Source organism: Oncorhynchus nerka, linkage group LG10, assembly GCF_034236695.1.
Source record: "Oncorhynchus nerka isolate Pitt River linkage group LG10, Oner_Uvic_2.0, whole genome shotgun sequence".
Taxonomy (NCBI): domain Eukaryota; kingdom Metazoa; phylum Chordata; class Actinopteri; order Salmoniformes; family Salmonidae; genus Oncorhynchus; species Oncorhynchus nerka.
The window spans coordinates 77,233,346-77,251,165 of NC_088405.1; the positions used below are offsets into that span (position 1 = coordinate 77,233,346).

At 39.5% G+C, this 17,820-nt stretch overlaps 1 protein-coding gene across 2 annotated transcripts in view; it reads left to right on the forward strand.

The window, feature by feature from the left end:
* Positions 1-17,820, forward strand: part of LOC115136019 (opioid-binding protein/cell adhesion molecule-like) — a 346,162-nt gene that overhangs the window by 181,885 nt on the left and 146,457 nt on the right. The gene's annotated exons all lie outside the window — the stretch shown is intronic.

Here is a 17,820-nt window from a genome sequence, read left to right on the forward strand (position 1 = left end):
TGGAGATGCTGTACAAGCAGTTATTAGACATTATCTAGGAGTGCCTCTTTTTATGTGGTTTACATCTCCGAAAGAGCATCAAGTAATCTGAGCACACATCAGTCTTCTGTTGGAGCCTACTGTGACATCCATCTTACACAAGTTAGGTTTCAGCTTTTTCGTGTTGTCGTAAATCACGGAGATCGAGTCATACATTTTTTATATATCCGGGCACCTATGCACTACAATGCAATCCTAGCCGCTCCTGCTCCGATGCCAGCCCGCATCCATTATGTCCTGTCGTCGCTTCTCATTCCTACTGCATGTTTAGTTGCACCTTTCCAACATAATTAATTCTCATTAGTGGCAACACCGTCATGTCACTTTCCCCCGGCTAATTGTCTCTCTTCGCCACCTGCACTCTCCTCCTTGTTGGCTCACTGCACTTTTTCTACTTACTTTCTGCCCAACTTTTTTTCTTCTGACTTTTATTGACCTTTTGTACGTAACAAGACCAATTTTCATGGTCGAACAGAGGCCTATTGTGGTTAAACAAGGATGTCTGCTAACAGTATACAACTTGTTATCTGTGCAGCGGCACTGTTACAAAATACTGGCTGTTGACTGAATTCATTATATGTGATCATCTCAATTCAATAGGTACAGTAACAATGCAACATGTTTTCCCACATCTTTGCAACTCAAGATGAGTTCAATAGAGATATGGCCCTGGGCGAGATGAATTGAGAGGGAATTTAAGTTTGAGTAGGTGTCAGTTAGAATCCAATGTAACACCATGACACCTTTGCGCTGTACAACCCCCTCCTTTGCTGTGATCCGACAAAAACTCTAAAGCATGTTTTATTTGTCACCCATAAAAATACCTTTTTGCCTTTTCACCTTACACCGTACAGTATATTTGTGTTTTCAATCAATAGTATTTTATTTAATCATCATTTAATCATGGGCAGTATATAACCCTGTTATCAAATTACCATAATAACTTTATTGAAACAATACTTTGAATGTCTTTTCATGAATTAATTATCCCGGAAACAATCAAAATACACTCCTAATGTAACGATGTGCTCTGACAGTCAGGAAGCATTTTCAGGGAGTGAGTGTTTTAATAAACAAATGAAACATAATACAAAACAAGAAACACAAACAACGCACAGACATGAAACAGAAATAATAACGCCTGGGGAAGGAACCAAAGGGAGTGACATATATAGGGCAGGTAATCAAGGAGGTGATGGAGTCCATGTAAGTGTCATAATGCATGTAACGATGGTGACAGGTGTGCGCCATAACCAGCAGCCTGGTGACCTAAAGGCCGGAGAGGGAGCACACGCGACAGTACCCCCTCCCCGACACGCGGCTACTACCCCAAGATGACAATCCCAGGGATCAGGAGCGGACTGGTCACCTCTGCCAAGGCGCTGGAATCTGTCGATACAGCTGAGGCACAGGAGCATGGCAACCTAGAGTTCCGGAGAGAGCATACATGACAGTACCCCCTCCCTAGTGTGTTCAGCTCCATTCGCCAACCACAGAGACGATCCCGGGGATCAGGAGCGGACCGGTCGCCTCCGCTGAGGCGCAGAAACCTGGGGAACCGGCTGACGCGTGAGAGCATGATGAGCTGGCTGAGACCTCCCCGGTTGCCTAAGTTGAGGCACGGGAACCTGTTCATCCAGCTGAGGCACGGGAGCCTGTCGAGCCAGCTGAGGCACGGGAGCCTGCTGAGGTACGGGAACCTGCTGAGGTACGGGAACCTGTTCACCCAGCTGAGGCACGGGAGCCAGCTGAGGCACGGGAGCCTGTTGAGCCAGCTGAGGCACGGGAGCCAGCTGAGGCATGGGAGCCTGTCGAGCCAGCTGAGGCACGGGAGCCTATCGAACCCACTGAGGTATAGAAACCCATTGAGCCCGCAGAGGCAGGGGAACCCGTTGAACCCGCCAAGGCATGGGATTCCGACAAAACCGGCTGAAGCCTCCCAAGTAGCTCCGGTTCTGACACCCGGACCAAACATCAACTCCAAAACAAAAAAAACACTCCCTGATGCTTCCCTTTGGTGAGGCTTATTCTGTAACAATGTGCGCTGAGAGTCGGGAAGCAAGTTCAGGGAGTGAGTGTTTGAATAAATAAACAGAACATACTACAAAATAAGAAACACAAACAACGCACAGACATGAAACAGAAATAATAACGCCTGGGGAAGGAACCAAAGGGAGTGACATATATAGGGCAGGTAATCAAGGAGGTGATGGAGTCCATGTAAGTGTCATAATGCATGTAACGATGGTGACAGGTGTGCCCATAACGAGCAGCCTGGTGAACTAGAGGCAAGAGAGGGAGCACACGTGACACCTAAACCCTGCACATGACATTGACACATCCATAGCAAACAAATTGACCAAAGGCTAAAACTGCAAAATTAGACAGTTATGACATTGACACATACTGTATCTACAGCAAATTTAACGTATTGACCAAAGGACCAAAAAACTATATTAGAAGGTTATATGACAATGACACTCACCCTCAGCAAATGTATTGACCAAAGGCCAAAAGATTATTTTTTTTACCTTATACAGTTACACTTCGGTCCTCTGTTCACTTACAGACCGAGAGACAAGATGGAGGAAGGATGTTGACTTACCAGAGGAATGATTACAGGCACATTTAATTCAGTCCCCCATCATGCCGTGTAATGATAACAATTAGTACATGTAGTTAGAATCAGGAAGTCAAGACAATGGGATCATTATTCATGATTGCAATTAACTCCCTCCACAGTAATGAATCTATTGATCTTCTAACCGTTCCTGTGCATTATTTCACTTCCGTTTCCTTTACTGTACATGTATTGGTATGATGTTACTGTATGTGTTTGAAGAGGGAAATGACACATTACACTTCTGTTGGTAATTACAAAAATGTTCTATTATATTCTATGCATTTTGCTAACCAGCAAGTAAAAATAATGTCACGCATTATGTACATTAGGCCTAGCTGTGTGTGAGAAAGCAGAGAGATTTTTTATTTCAAAAGCCAGGTGTGCTAATAGGAATCTGGATGCACACTGTCTATCTCACACCATCCTCATTTACTCTTAGCTGTCACATGCATCAACAGCATGTTTTCAATTCAATTCAGATGTTCTGACAATGTTTAATATGTGAAGCAATTTACAGCAAACTTCTATTCCTCTAATATTTTGTATAGCCAAGTATTAGTTTGACAAATGAGTAGCTAAACATAGACATACATATTATCCAATTAAATGTGTCATGTCATCCACACATAACCTTGTGCTTTATTAGCAACACGTAATTGTGATATGATACAACAAGGAGCACAATCATATTGATACTGGATGAAATAGACACTCAATCAAACATAAGAGAACTGACAAGTATTCCCCCATGGGATATGTGAATTACCCATCTTCCCCATCACTGGTGGTGCGGCTGTCATTTCAAAACAATGCAGCAGAGGAACATTTGATTTGTGGCTACATTTGATGAAAAACGAGAGGGACATACAGGATGATTTTGTATGCTAGATACTGTATGTTACAGTATCTGGTTCTCCAATCAGTATAGGAATGTCCTCATTTAGCATACATTTGTCTTTGTTGAGTGTCTCACTGCACATAATGTAGATTCTCTTACACACCCAAAACTTGTAGACTGCCAACTATTTTAAACAATCTAAGTAAAATGGACACTTTTGTTGTGGATACAATCAGTTATTTTCCATTGGTTGCCTAACTAGAAAGACTACATAGTCTACTTCAACAAATAAGAGTTATTTCTAAAGCCAAGGACTTTCTGAAAAAGAGAGTATGTCAAGAGAATAAGTGTTTGAATGTAAAAAAAGCTTGCCATCCTAAAATGGAAAAAAGAAAAACAGTAGAAAAAAATTACACTATATGGAAAAGATAAGTCTTCAACTAAAGAAAACATTTGAACTGTCACATCACAACTCTCTGTTGGTGCCTTTAACAGTCTCTGACACTCTGTAAAATGAACACTTGAACACCTGACTGTTTTTGTTGGAAATAGTCCAAGGTGGAATGTCATCCAAATATAAGAATATAATATCCCAGTACAGTGACTATTTTAGCATGTACTAGGGTAGCCTAGTGGTTAGAACGTTGGACTAGAAACCGGAAGGTTGCAAGTTCAAATCCCCGAGCTGACAAGGTACAAATCTGTCTTTCTGCCCCTGAACAGGCAGTTAACCCACTGTTCCTAGGCTGTCATTGAAAATAAGAATTTGTTCTTAACTGACTTGCCTAGTTAAATAAAGGTAAAAAATGTCAATCTTGGTGGTGCGAACTCCCCCAAATGTTTTAGATGCTTGCCAGCAAAGACAACCCAACACTAAATAATAAATTAATTGCACTATAATGGTGATAAAAGGTGCCCACAAACTGTTAGGGCCTACATAAAGCTGTCCCAACAGCAGAGTTTTCCTTTCAGCACAATGGAATGAATCCTTACCGCTGCTACACCTGGCTATCAGCGGAGCCTCGTCTGACAGTGAAACAGTTCATTCAGCCTCAGTTACTGCCTTTTTAAAAACCATAGGTGATATGGTTGACTTGCTTGCTTAAATATGGTTTCTACTGACTCCTTGTGGATTTGATTAACTCGATGAGAACCACATTCTCCTTCAATAACCATTGCTTATGATTTTTGACTATTTAACCATATTCAACTATTGAACCATATTACATTTATGTTCAGTAAATTCATAATATTTGTTATATCATTAACACTGCAAACTAACGAGCTGTGACGAGGTAGGCCTATTCATTCAGAGAGATAGAGAGACTACCATTTGAAGTATTTTATTAGGCCTCTGTGGTCTAAAAAGGAAGGAAAATACAATCACAAGGATCTGCTTTAATTAATAGACAATATACTGATGCACAGACCCACACAATATCAACTGAAATTACTGTACGTGGGTCTATTAGCGTACTGAACCTTTTGTTGACTTTTTTTTGAATGGGAAGAGACTGACTGGCAAGCATGGTTACAGAGCCAACAACATTATATAGTATCCCCATGAGCTATGTATAATACACTAAGTAAGCAAAACAATGACATGCATCATTATAACATTGGTTAAATTGATGAATAAGATACTAATAAGATAAACCTATATAAGCAATATAACAATTGAGATGTACAAACTATGGCATTAGGGAACAATTAGCGGATAAGAGGCAAGTGTAATGGGATTCTTCCTGAGAAGGAGAGGAGGACCAAAATGCAGTGCGGTAGTTGTCCATGGTTTTTTAATTAGAAAACTGAACATGAACACATAACCAAAACAACAAAGTGAAAACCCGAAAACAGTCCCGTGTTGCACAAACACTAACACAGGAAACAACCACCCACAAAAACCCAACACAAAACAGGCTACCTAAATATGGTTCCCAATCAGAGACAATGACTAACACCTGCCTCTGATTGAGAACCATATCAGGCCAAACATAGAAATAGACAAACTAGACACACAACATAGAATGCCCACTCAGATCACACCCTGACCAAACAAAACATAGAAACATACAAAGCAAACTATGGTCAGGGTGTGACAGCAAGGAAGTCATAATTTCGATCAAGACATTGAGCGAGCTAAGATGGATGTTGTCGATATTCCTATTTGTTCAGCACTTTTGAAATGGACAGCCAGTGATGGGCCGTTCTTGCAGGGTTCTCCCTGTACACCGTAGGATAAATAACGGGGGCATATAAGCAGACAATGAAAGCTCTTACAATATCTGATGATGACATTTCTCTAAAACAGGCTTTAGGCTACATGTGCAAGTCAGAACAGTAAGCTAAATTCTGAGGGCAGAGACATGGGCTACTAACAGCTTACTACACAACATACACTTAGTACGACTTGCAGTGTAATGTTTATGTCCAATAGCCAATGAGGATGGGGACATTTTATTTATAATTTATCTTCATATGACATGGATTGAAAAGGATTTGCCAGTAGGTTGTCGACATGATTCATAATGATGACTGCTTTTCTAGCTAGCTAGCTTGCTAGCTAAGATTTTGAATGTATGATGTTGACAGGAACCGTCCAATCAAAGCTAAGGTAGATATAATGTGATTTTTATCTGTAGCCAATGACCTTCAGCCTTTTTGGGCGGGCAGTTCTACTGTAAATCTACTGTAAATCTATGGCAGCATGGGGGCTTGAACTGTAGATTCTGCAGTGATGTAGTGTCCCCATGAGTGACAGAACACAGAGCCAATCATGGCGCAACTAGAGATGATCACCAAGGCCTACGCTCTGATTGCCCCTCCACCACAAAAAGCACGGAGCTAGACTGAAACACCTGTATTTTGGAGCTGCTTTACTCAAGAAAGTGACCGTGTTTGTATGCGGCTTTATTAACGCAAGGAAAAAACGTTGTTCGCAAATTAATTTGTCACACAAATGGGGTCTCAAAACAGGTGGGGCACCTGCCCTGAATGAGGGGTCGCCACTGCCTTTAAAAACTCACTTTGTATAATAAATACCACATGTGAATACCCGTAGTTAGGCTTTACTGGCATGGGCGCATCGAACTGATGTGTTGTCTTTGCAAATTATTTCAAACAAGTATCAGCCAGTGTTGCTCAATAATGAGTATGGAAATGGATGTGGAAGTGGAAGTCAATTATCTGGGAAGGATTTCAAACCACATTAGACAAATAAGTGACTGCAGCCAATGGTGAATCAACATTTATGAATCAACATTTTTTTTATCACCGCTCTCATTTGGAAATCGTGTTAAAAAAAATCCTGAATAGCATTTAGACTAAATCTAGTACACTAAGGTTGGTCAAACCATTGCTGTTAAAGATAATGAAATTACACATGTATTTTTCCTTGTATTTTCCAATCCGACTAACCACTGCACCATGTTTTGCCTTATTTGAATTAAGACACTTTTTGACCCAATGGCTGTTAACATCCATTTTGCATGCTTTGTCATGCTACGAGCTACAGCCAGAGTTTATGATATAGAATAAGAAAATAAATCAGATGCATCTATTCCAAAATTGGACCCATCTCTGTATTCCATTTTAAAATCAGTTTAACCAGGGCATACACTATTTGATAACCATGTATGGATCAAATAATTCATAGAAATGCTCTATATTTTAACCTAGCTGAACCACTACAGTGTATATGTGCTTCAGTGTAGAACATATGAGGTGAATAGAGGCAGATGTATACATTCATTCATGAGCAATGGTGGGTTCAATCAGCAGCATGAGTATGTCATTTTCACTGGCGCGTTTGTAGACCTGGAGATGCTGTCGTGATTTATACATTCCCTGAAGAAAAGCCATCTCAATCCTGTCAAAGCAAATGAGGTGTAGCAGATTTTCGCCAAGCCACTTGTTCTGCTCGAAATAGCAAGAGGTTTCAAGACAAACTAAATATTGTATTTTTCATCCCCATCTTCCAATATGGTTGTCATAGTAGAACCTTAAATCAAATCCAAAAGAATTATGACTTTAATTCTCTGCTAGCTGCTATATAGTCATGAGTCATTGGCTGGATGGAAAAATTGTGATAAAAATGTTTTTGTGCGTGATTCAAATTAAAAGCTATATGACTTTGTGTGCTTGACTTGTTCAACATAAGAGGTTTCTTTCTGACAACAGTGCTGGCTGCATTTACAGAGCCTTGACGAAGCGCAAGAGCCCTCACAGTGTCATTGTGAGAGTGCTAAAGCATTGGGAGCCGATGAAGAGTCTTCCTGGGAGTGTGATGAATTGCTAGATACTTAATGTTTGTTGGACAACTCCCATTGATGCGTGTGTGTGTGTGTGTGTGTGTGCAGTCATTTTCAAAGGCTTTTGAAATATAGTGCAACAGAGCCACCAATGAAAGTAATTAGCCATTTCCATCTGTCATATCACCCTTTCCGAGGTGAGAAAACAATCTTTTCACAAGAAATGAATGCATTAAATGAAAAGGGTGTCTTGGACAAGCTACATAACAAAAGTGTAAACAAACCCGAGCCGGCCTCGCTTTTAACCTCTTTTATCAGAATCTACCGCACACCCAAACCTCTTATCTCAAAATAAAGGCCAATTAATAGCACTAAAGACTATCGGAGGAAATTAAGCCATTGAACTTCAATATCATTATTATACATTTGCCTTCACTTTGTTCTTGGGGAGGGATGAAAAAGAGTGCATATGCCTTTTTCAGCACCATATTGACTGGGAGTAGTGCATAATTATGACACGCTGCGACTCTTATCCGAGACCGCATTGTATTGCACCCTTTAATGAATCCACACTTGTACATGCAAACTGTTCCATCTAAATTGCAGAGACTACACTATAACTGTGACAAGCTAACAACAACGCAGCCGATAGGAGAGTCATTTGGCAATAGCAATATGTGCATATAGCATAACGTACAAATATTGCCCATTGACTTTGTTTTTGCTCTCGCCTCTAGTCTACCTCCTCAACTGTAGAATCCATTGTCCCTCACTTGCCATTGGAAATAATGAGAGCAATAAAAGGCAGGTTGTTTACAGCGACCCCTCCGACTCCTATATTACATTTACAGCACTCACACGGAGGTGAGACGTGACCTTCCTCTGAGGTCGAAGGAACTGTGTCCATCACTGTTTAATTAGCCCGGAGGTGTCTGGTTAGTCCGCGATAGCGACGGCACACCAAAACAATCACTCGAAATCTATAGTCAAGCCCATCTGGTTATTTTTAATATCTGTTTTATGTTTTAAAATAAACATGAATGGGGTATAATTGGGAGGGAAAGCGAGTGTTTGTTTGGACAAGGGCAGTGCCGTTAAGTGAGTTGCTAGCCAGAAGAAGTCAAGTGATTCTGTTAATTTACCCACAAGATAAATCATAACATCCTCAACATATTCTCTCTCTGGGAGGGATGTTATACACAGAGTGGTGGAAGGATTTGTCTGGACGTAAATTACATTGCCTGTTTGCAGGGCAGGCTATGAACTGCCAGCAAGTATGTGCTGTCCTATCATGCACTTGTTGTGCTTTCTGTGAGCAGATTCTTAAGTTACAAACAAAGTGTTTATTTTAAGATTTTTTTGTCTGTAACTTTATGCTCTAACTATTTCATACTGATTCCTGCTTGCAGAAGTCATTCTCTAATGTAAAGGATTTTACCTTGCATGGATACATACATTTTCTCTTTGCCAACAAGAGGGGTGTGAACATTTTGGGGTCGCATGGGTTGCGAGGTGGTGGTTTGTTACTACGCCGATAAATTACATTATCCATCTGGGCCTTTGCCACCTATTAAATATGTGTGACCGGACTTTCTCAAAAAGTACTTGAGTACCTCTACTGTAGCCTATGATGTCCGTTTCAGAACCAGTTTCGTGAAGGCGGAAAAATAACAGGAACAACTCAAGGTTCTTCTTTTGCAGCAGCCAGCCAGGATGATGTACTTTTAGGTGGCCACCCCTGCCCTGTGTGTCAGTGTGAAGGATTGCCAAAGCCTCCCCACAAGTGTGATCTCTCTACATCAACAGCCGCGTGACAGAGCTTTACTTCTTCCCTGGATGGTGTTCCTATCTTGCAGATGTTCAAGAAGGAAGAACAAAAGGGGATAAGATGTTTCAGTACTCATCTGAAATATTTTTTACTTTTTGGACACCGTGGCGCAGGGAAGATATAAAATAATAAATGATAAGCGTCTCATTTTGGAAGGATAACGAGATAAATAACATGGTAATTTTCTGACATGTGAAATGCTTTAGGAAGGTGCCCTCCGAAAGGTTAATATCTGAATAAGCACTGATCGCGGTTTAATATATCGTTTGGATGGGCTGGTGTTTGTGGCCTGTTGGATTTAAGAGCTCGCATTGAAGGAGAATCTATGGCTGCGAGGGAGCTTGGGTCAATGGTGTTGTTCTCGGTAGAGTGTGTTGCGCTCATTTGTCTGCCTAAGGGGTGGCACATTTGTCCTGCAAATAATAGAATGCTTCCAGACCGTGTCGGTACATCTGATAAAATTAGCTCAGGAGCAAGGACGAGCAATTCCACCTTCATAAGCCTCAGTAGCGTACTGTCTTACTGATGAACTTTTAACTTTTCCCCAACTCTCCCACCCTCTCTCAATCCCACAGCCCGGTCTCCGGTGAAATAGAGCATGTCTGATGTCAGTGCCTCTCGCAGGCGTTTTGTCAAAAGGAGAAAAACAACTGGGCTTTCTACTTTACGATACACTTGAATCTTTACTGCACACTAAGGCTTCGCAAAGAGCAAGTCAATGTGTTTAATTTGAAATAACTACTGTACCAGAGCTACACAATATTGCATTTAAAGAATAGCAAAAATAAAATGTACAGTACTTTCCCTGATATTTGAAACTCTCCATGTTGCCTAGAATTCTTCCTAAGTTTTAGGCTGTGTATTTTCCACACGTTTCAAACTGGAGAGTCAGAAAGCCAAGCCTTGCCTTATTTACACAGGAAACGTATGTTCCAGTGAAGCTTTGCTCTCTAGAGATCCAGACGTACACACATTATGTACAGATTGCAATTTGAAGATAAAGTGCCCTTTTCTTCCATTGCCATACAGCACTTGGGAAATGAATGTGCGAATAAGTGTTCATTTAGATCCATCACTGAAGAGCCTTATCTTACTTCCCACGCTCTGTGACAGACTGGGAGGCACAAGGGGTAAGGAGAAGTGCAAAATGACATTTATTATCCCTTGCAAATGACTTCAAACTGTACTCGTCTGAAGTTGTAAAGGTCACTCTTTCTAAAGGCAGGAAGGCCTCCAAGGTTTCTTGAAGAGTGATGCATATCAAAATCCTTGAAGATACCATTGGTGATGGGGTAAAGATAACCATGCTGTCAATAGTCTGCTCGGTTTCGCTGTCGTCAGCAGTCTGTATCTCCAGGTTTTGTCATTTTTTTCTCAGCTTTAAAGCGGCACGGAAAATGTATATTAATGCCGAACAGTTACATAAAAGCCATGTTAAGGATCAAATCTACTTAGATTCCAAAACAATACGTGTGGCTCTTATCTGACGTAGGCTAGATTTACAGTAAACAACCATGATGTGCAGTAAATATGACATTTAAGGAATGAGTCAACCTTATCTTCATCTACATGACCTGATGCATATTACTGGGGCACCATGCTTTTCCTGGCAGTTGTTACTGTTCATTTACAGACTCACAGTCAGTAAATATCAGTCCCTCTATGATTTTTTGGGGATGTTTGGTGATATTTGCAGGCAAAAATTGTTGATTTTGCTGAGGCAATTCAGACATTTTGTATGGCATTATGCAATGATTTTGTCAAATGTGTTGCAGAAATGCGCGGACGAGGGAAGAATCACCATATTATGCTGTAATTGTGCGGTAGTTGTTTGAAATTGCTAGCCCTCTTTTTGTTCTGCGGTGATGGGTCAGTGTTATGTGATAATTTTGTGATGATTTGACTGTTTTATGGGAAATTGTGTGTGACTGGTCAAATTTCAAGTCTGTGCATAATATGCGGAGAATTATTGATTTTGCGAAATAATTTATGAAACAAACATATCATGATGAAAACACATTATACTGTGACACTTTCTGTATTTTAAGAGTTATAGATCTTGAAAACTTGATTGCTGACATGCAAAACATTTTGGGACTGTATCAACAGTTGACAAATGAAACAAATACCAAATATCGTTTTTGAGTGGAATCTTCATTTAAGGTTCATGCTCTCTATCTCAAAAAGCATGTAAACACCCAGGCTATGTTTACCCGACAACATATGTGTCAGGGCCCCATCATTCTCCAGGAGGAAATGGGATCTGTGAGCGTGTCAGATCAATTGAAGGTAGGTAGGTCCTTATTATTTGAATATAGGCTACACTCCTGGTGTGATATATTCTGTATTTCCTTGTTGTGTATTTTTTTTCTCTCCCATTTTTATTTGAGATGGGAAACACAGGGCCAGATGGGGCCCAGGGTCCAAATCCACAGAATGATTTCACATCCCTTTTTTCTCTCCCAGCTATAACGGAGTTAACAATACAAATGCATCCAGCCACAGTTTGGCTAGTCCATTTACAGCCAACCTATTGGTTTGTTTCAAACTCATTTCCACACAGGATAGATGTGGAGGGCATACCAGATGCTTCAATTCCAGATGTATAAAAAGCGAACACATTGGACTCAAATCATGCTTCTATCAGCTTTGACTAGTCTTACAGGTATCGATTTAGAGGGCCAGTATGAATAAGCTGTGAAGGCACCTCTGGAGCTTTATAGGATTCATGATAAACATCATCAATCAGCATTCAAAAGGTGGTAGATGTTTCCTAGCCTTTAATCAATTCAGATTCGATGTCCGAAATACCATGTATAATGGTATTCATTGCATTTAGGGACTACTGTGCAGACTTAAGTGTCCTTTGTAGACCTTTCTCATCTGATTTGATTTAGTGTAAATACCAACTATTAACATAATAAAATTAGTATTTTAGCCTATCGAAATATTTAAATGACTATAATGTAATTTGTCAAAAATAGATGCCAACTCATATATGCTCTGCATCATGCCTAGCCAACAACTCAACTCCATGATTTACGATGGAGTTGAGCGGCGACTAGTGTGGGCGGACTGGAGCTCTGATGTCACATCAAATAAATGTCATGTGTAACTGCGTGCTGATATCCATAGTTTTGGATAAAAACTTCAAGTTAGTAGGTTGCATCCCTAGCCCAGGTAATCTTCAAAGACATCCTGGTTAGATAAAAAAAAAAGCTTGCACCTCCTGTAGTTTGTGCGTTTGTCAATAGCCAACCCATGCAATGGACTGTTGGAGTAGTTCATTTTTGATGAAATATTGGCTACAGCAGGTGCAAGCTAAATATAAGGGTTTGGGTTGTGATGGTATCCAAGGGAAAAATCTCATTTATACGTTTGCTTAAAGTCAATCTGCAGTTGCAAATCCATTTTTTTTTCTTAAATTAATTATATGTACCCATTGATTCTTGAAGAATATAACTTATAAATGCCTCATAAGCTTAGTTCAACTGTCGTACCCCATCGGCACCCAAAATATAAGCTTGTTTTACTCCAATGTTTGTAAAAACCTAAATGTAAACAAAACAAAATGCTTAAAACTATAATGTTGATACTGTATCATGAATGGTCAGTCCTTTCCTCCATGGCTGTGTCTATGAATTTGAGAATGTTTACATTTCTGTTGCCCCGTCCCTCAGTTTTTTACTGAAAGAGTGGCGGTGTGTCGCTTTGTTATTGTTTCAAATGCGGATTGCCCCTTTAAAGTGACCTTATGTAGTCTGCACAAACAAGCCAATGTCCTGTCCAGAGATGGATCTCAAATATCTGTTAATAATTAATACCGTCAGATGTTGGGATCATAAATAGCTCAAACAATAGTGAACAAACAGTCCATTTGGCCAGATGTGATGTGAGCACTGATACTATACAGTCTGGCAAATGTTTTGAGATCAGGGATTGTTTTGTGGATTGTGGTTAACAATGACTAATGTTTGACCAAATTATATGCCAAATCATTATCACACATTATGTTATGATATTTGGTGAGCAAGCTATGCAAATATTGTTGTCAACACAGCCAAAGTTCAGCTGTGGTCCTTGGATTAGATTTATCAACAGAATACATTATTATTGTTGTTATGGAAACACTTTCATTGAAGTGAAGTTTAGTCTATTGTGACCTTATAAATACATTAGTTGGCAACTGTCAGAAGGTTCATTGGTTTCTGAAAACATGCTGTAGAAGTAATTGCTTTATTAGTCTTTGTAGTAGTAGCCTAATATGCAACAATTCCTATTCCTTCATTGATGTGCTAGTTCTACCCCTCATGTAAAAAAACATAGCTTTAGAAATATTGACATTTGAACATGATTGTTTTGTATTGATCTCATGTCATCTCAGTAATCCATTTCAATGTATAAGACATATTACAGAAGCAAATCATTTTCCAGACCCCTTTAAATAAGTTCAGATATAACAAGTGGTAGTGGTTCTCTTGTATTACAAAACATAGTACTACAGAATTAGTGTTCTTAGGTTAAAGGTACGTGATGATTGGACTGAACTAAATCTACAATTGAAGAGTTTCTTTCCAAAACGCTATATAAGCATTTGCAGAAATGTTGGTAAATTAGCTTTTATTTTTAATTTAAAGAACTTATGAAAGAGATTTGTGTAATCATGGCATGCGCTTGTTTAATGACAGGCAAGTATTTGTTTGAAATCTATCACTTGATGGTTTAATTTCAGAGAGACAAATGATAGTGAAGTGGATATGTAGTGGTTTGCAAAAACTATCAGAGAAATAAGTAGTATTGCTATGTTTTGCACTGGAAAATGTATTTTAAAAAAACTACATTTTTAAATAAAGAACTATTCAAATGATACATGTGTGACATTGATAGAGTTATCAATACAATTATGAGATCTGTATGTAAAACATTTGCATCTAACATTTTAGTTATTTACATTTGACATTTTAGTTATTTACATTTGACATTTTAGTTATTTACATTTGACATTTTAGTTATTTACAGTTGACATTTTAGTTATTTACATTTGACATTTTAGTTATTTACATTGACATTTTAGTTATTTACATTTGACATTTTAGTTATTTAGCTGATGCTTTTATCCAAAGGTATCCCTTGAATATAACTAGGCGAGACAACCACATATAACAGTCAAATATACTGTATACAAACATTACATTCCAGCTAAACAGTGGATATTAGAGCGTTTTAATAGACACTTCAAATCTATGAATCTCGGAAAAGTATTATTTTACACACACAATGAAGGTACCTATAAGCAATCATTTCTGGTGAAAAAAAACATGTGAAAGATTGGTGGATATAGCGTTTTGGAAAGAAACTCTTCAATTACTTTGAACTGCACATTACATTAAAATTGTTCTATTCCCTGGTAAGATTCAAATATATACTAAATAGTGTTGTATTAGGAAGTTAAGACATTCACTAGAAATAATTGCCCAAAGTTGCATGTACTGTACTGCCCTACCAAGCAAAAAGGCAGTAATTGCTCATAGTGTGGAACTGAGAAAAATTGCTTTTATTTATCTTGTTTTCACAGTAACTTTATGCAGTTACTGCTAACATGACCCTCATTTTCTACAAAACACAGTAGAGGCAGGATACTTGTCCACATGATTAAGCATGTATTTAATGTAGTAAAAATGACATTAACTCATTTTAGACCAAAAGAGCAGTTACTGCCTTTTTGGTATGCTAATTAATAGTTTTAGAAAATGATATGCATATCCATAAAATCATACAGAACACTTACATCTCATACTGTGAGGGAAAGAAAACCAAATGAGTAGATTGTTCATTACATGACTTGTGCATGCTTTAATGCTTTGTATTCATTTCCCATGCAGTTTTTATAATAACCCACATGTGCGATCATCTTTTATACATTTACATAATAATCATAAATATTTGATTATTAATAAAACACTTTGTAAAGGGCACAAGCCAGGCTCTTGACATGCGAGTCTCATGTGCAGAGCCTAATTTGTTCCCCTTATCTTCCGGGGACAGTAACTCTCTAAGTGGCAAGCCACATTCTCCTGCTGTTTTAGGGAGACTTTAAACTTAGTTGAATGTGGTATGAGAGCGAAATCCCAAATCAGGGAAATACATTGTCACACATCCCCATTTATATTCCACATCAACGAGCAGTACCCAAGAAGGTCAAATTAAACATACGTTGGCGCGTTTAGCCACTTGGATTTTTATGTCTTAGTTCCAGATTTAAATCTTTAACAGATTGCATTTGCATAGAGCTTTTTCGCTGCATCTCACACTGTTCAATGGTGACTCACCTCACCCACTGCTGCTGTCATATGCCCCCAGAACGGCTGGCTGGCTGGCTAGCTGGCTGACTGGCTGCTACACAGCAGCTGTTTCAGTGGAGAGTTGGTGTTATTGTGTTAATTTTTTAAGCTGGCGAATTATATGGAAAGACATGCTAGTTAGAGGGGAAGGTTTGGGAATTCAGCTACAGTCGATCTGGGATAAGACTCCTACTCGGGACTACAGAGTCAGGACTGGTTTAATACCTCATCCTAAGGATGACACCATTACATTAGTTGGAAGATCCACAGGGTGTGTGCAGCTGCTGTGACATCACTAGTAGGCATAGTAGTGTTTTCCTCTTGCTCCAAGTTCAACGGTGTGGTGATTAGTTGAGTAGTTGAATCTGGACGAGAACAAAAAGTGCACCCCTTGTGGTCCCCCAGGAATGGATAGGTAGACACGGATGGTGTTCCAGGTTGTCCTTTTGGTGGTCATGTTGCACAGATTATCCGTGTGCAATGTCTCATTCGCCACATTAAATTGCTATGGACATCTTCTGAGATGTGCAGCACGACTGAAAATAGGCAATCTGGAACACCAGTACTGCATGACATTGTTGTGTTTCCATCCCTTCCTGAGGGGATTTGTATCTCCTTCAAGCACAGGGAAGATTGCCCTAGTTGCTCATTAACACTAGATCCATTAATAACCAGATTTTACAGAGTGGTCTCCCATCCAAGTACCAACCAGGTCCTACCAACCAGGTCCTACCTAGATGGGTCATACGCAACGGTAAATCTCAAGTTATACCATGCTTGCAAAAAAGAAAAATCTCAAGTTATACTACTTCAACCTGCTCTAAATTTCAGTATAAACATTATGCGCTGCCATTTGAAATATGAACTCCACGGCTATTGAATCGGTGTGGCGGTGACTGATGCTCGATTGTAGAGTCTGACACTTTAATTTTATGCTTCCGTTTATGACCACACCTTGCAGTGCTGTTCAAATGCAGTTGTCATTGCTCAGTGTCACTAATTTATGAGGATGCCTCAATGGTTAAGCCTCTTGGAACCCTTTGTAATTTAAAAACTTGCATGAGTAAGTGGGTCATGAGAACATTGGCTTGGGTAGAAGGGCATTTTTTCAACTTAACAAGAAATTGTTCAGCAGCAGAAAGTCTTAAACTGAAAGATGAACCCCCCCATAATCACCGAAACACCTCATCTTTTAGTAGCCAATTGGTGTCAGTAGTGGGCTGAAATGTGTTCAAATGTGGGTTTATTTTTGGAGCCTCGACAGGTAACGCTTCACAGAATATTCCTGAAGTGTCTTTTTAGACAAGGGGAAACTTTCAAATCATCATATATCATTTTTTAATCTCAAAACTCTCGAAAGAGAATAAGTGGTTGAATTGGTTCTGCTAATGCAATTATATGGCGAATGACATTTGTTAATACTAGACTCAGATTGAAATGGTTCTGGATTGTATTGCTGTTCGGGAGCACCATTTCGTCCATTTGACCCATGGTGAGAGTAAAACAGAGCAGACAAAATAAATGTGGCTCTCATGTATTAGCTTGAGATCTTATCAAGGATGTCAATGTCAAAATGGAGTGTATGTAAGAATATTCTCAATGGTTATATAAAAACAGTAAAGTTGTGCTAGTGAATTTCAACATGGTGAATTTCAACATGGCACCGTCATAGGATGCCACCTTTTCAACAAGTCAGTTCATCAAATTTCTGCCCTGCTAGATCTGCTCGGTCAACTGTAAGTGCCGTTATTGTGAAGTGGAAACGTCTAGGAGCAACAATGGCTCAGCTGCGAAGTGGTAGGCCACACAAGCTCACAAAATGGGACCGGTGAGTGCTGAAGCACGTAGTGTGTAAAAATGGTCTGTCCTCGGTTGCAACACTCACTGCCTCTGAAAGCAAC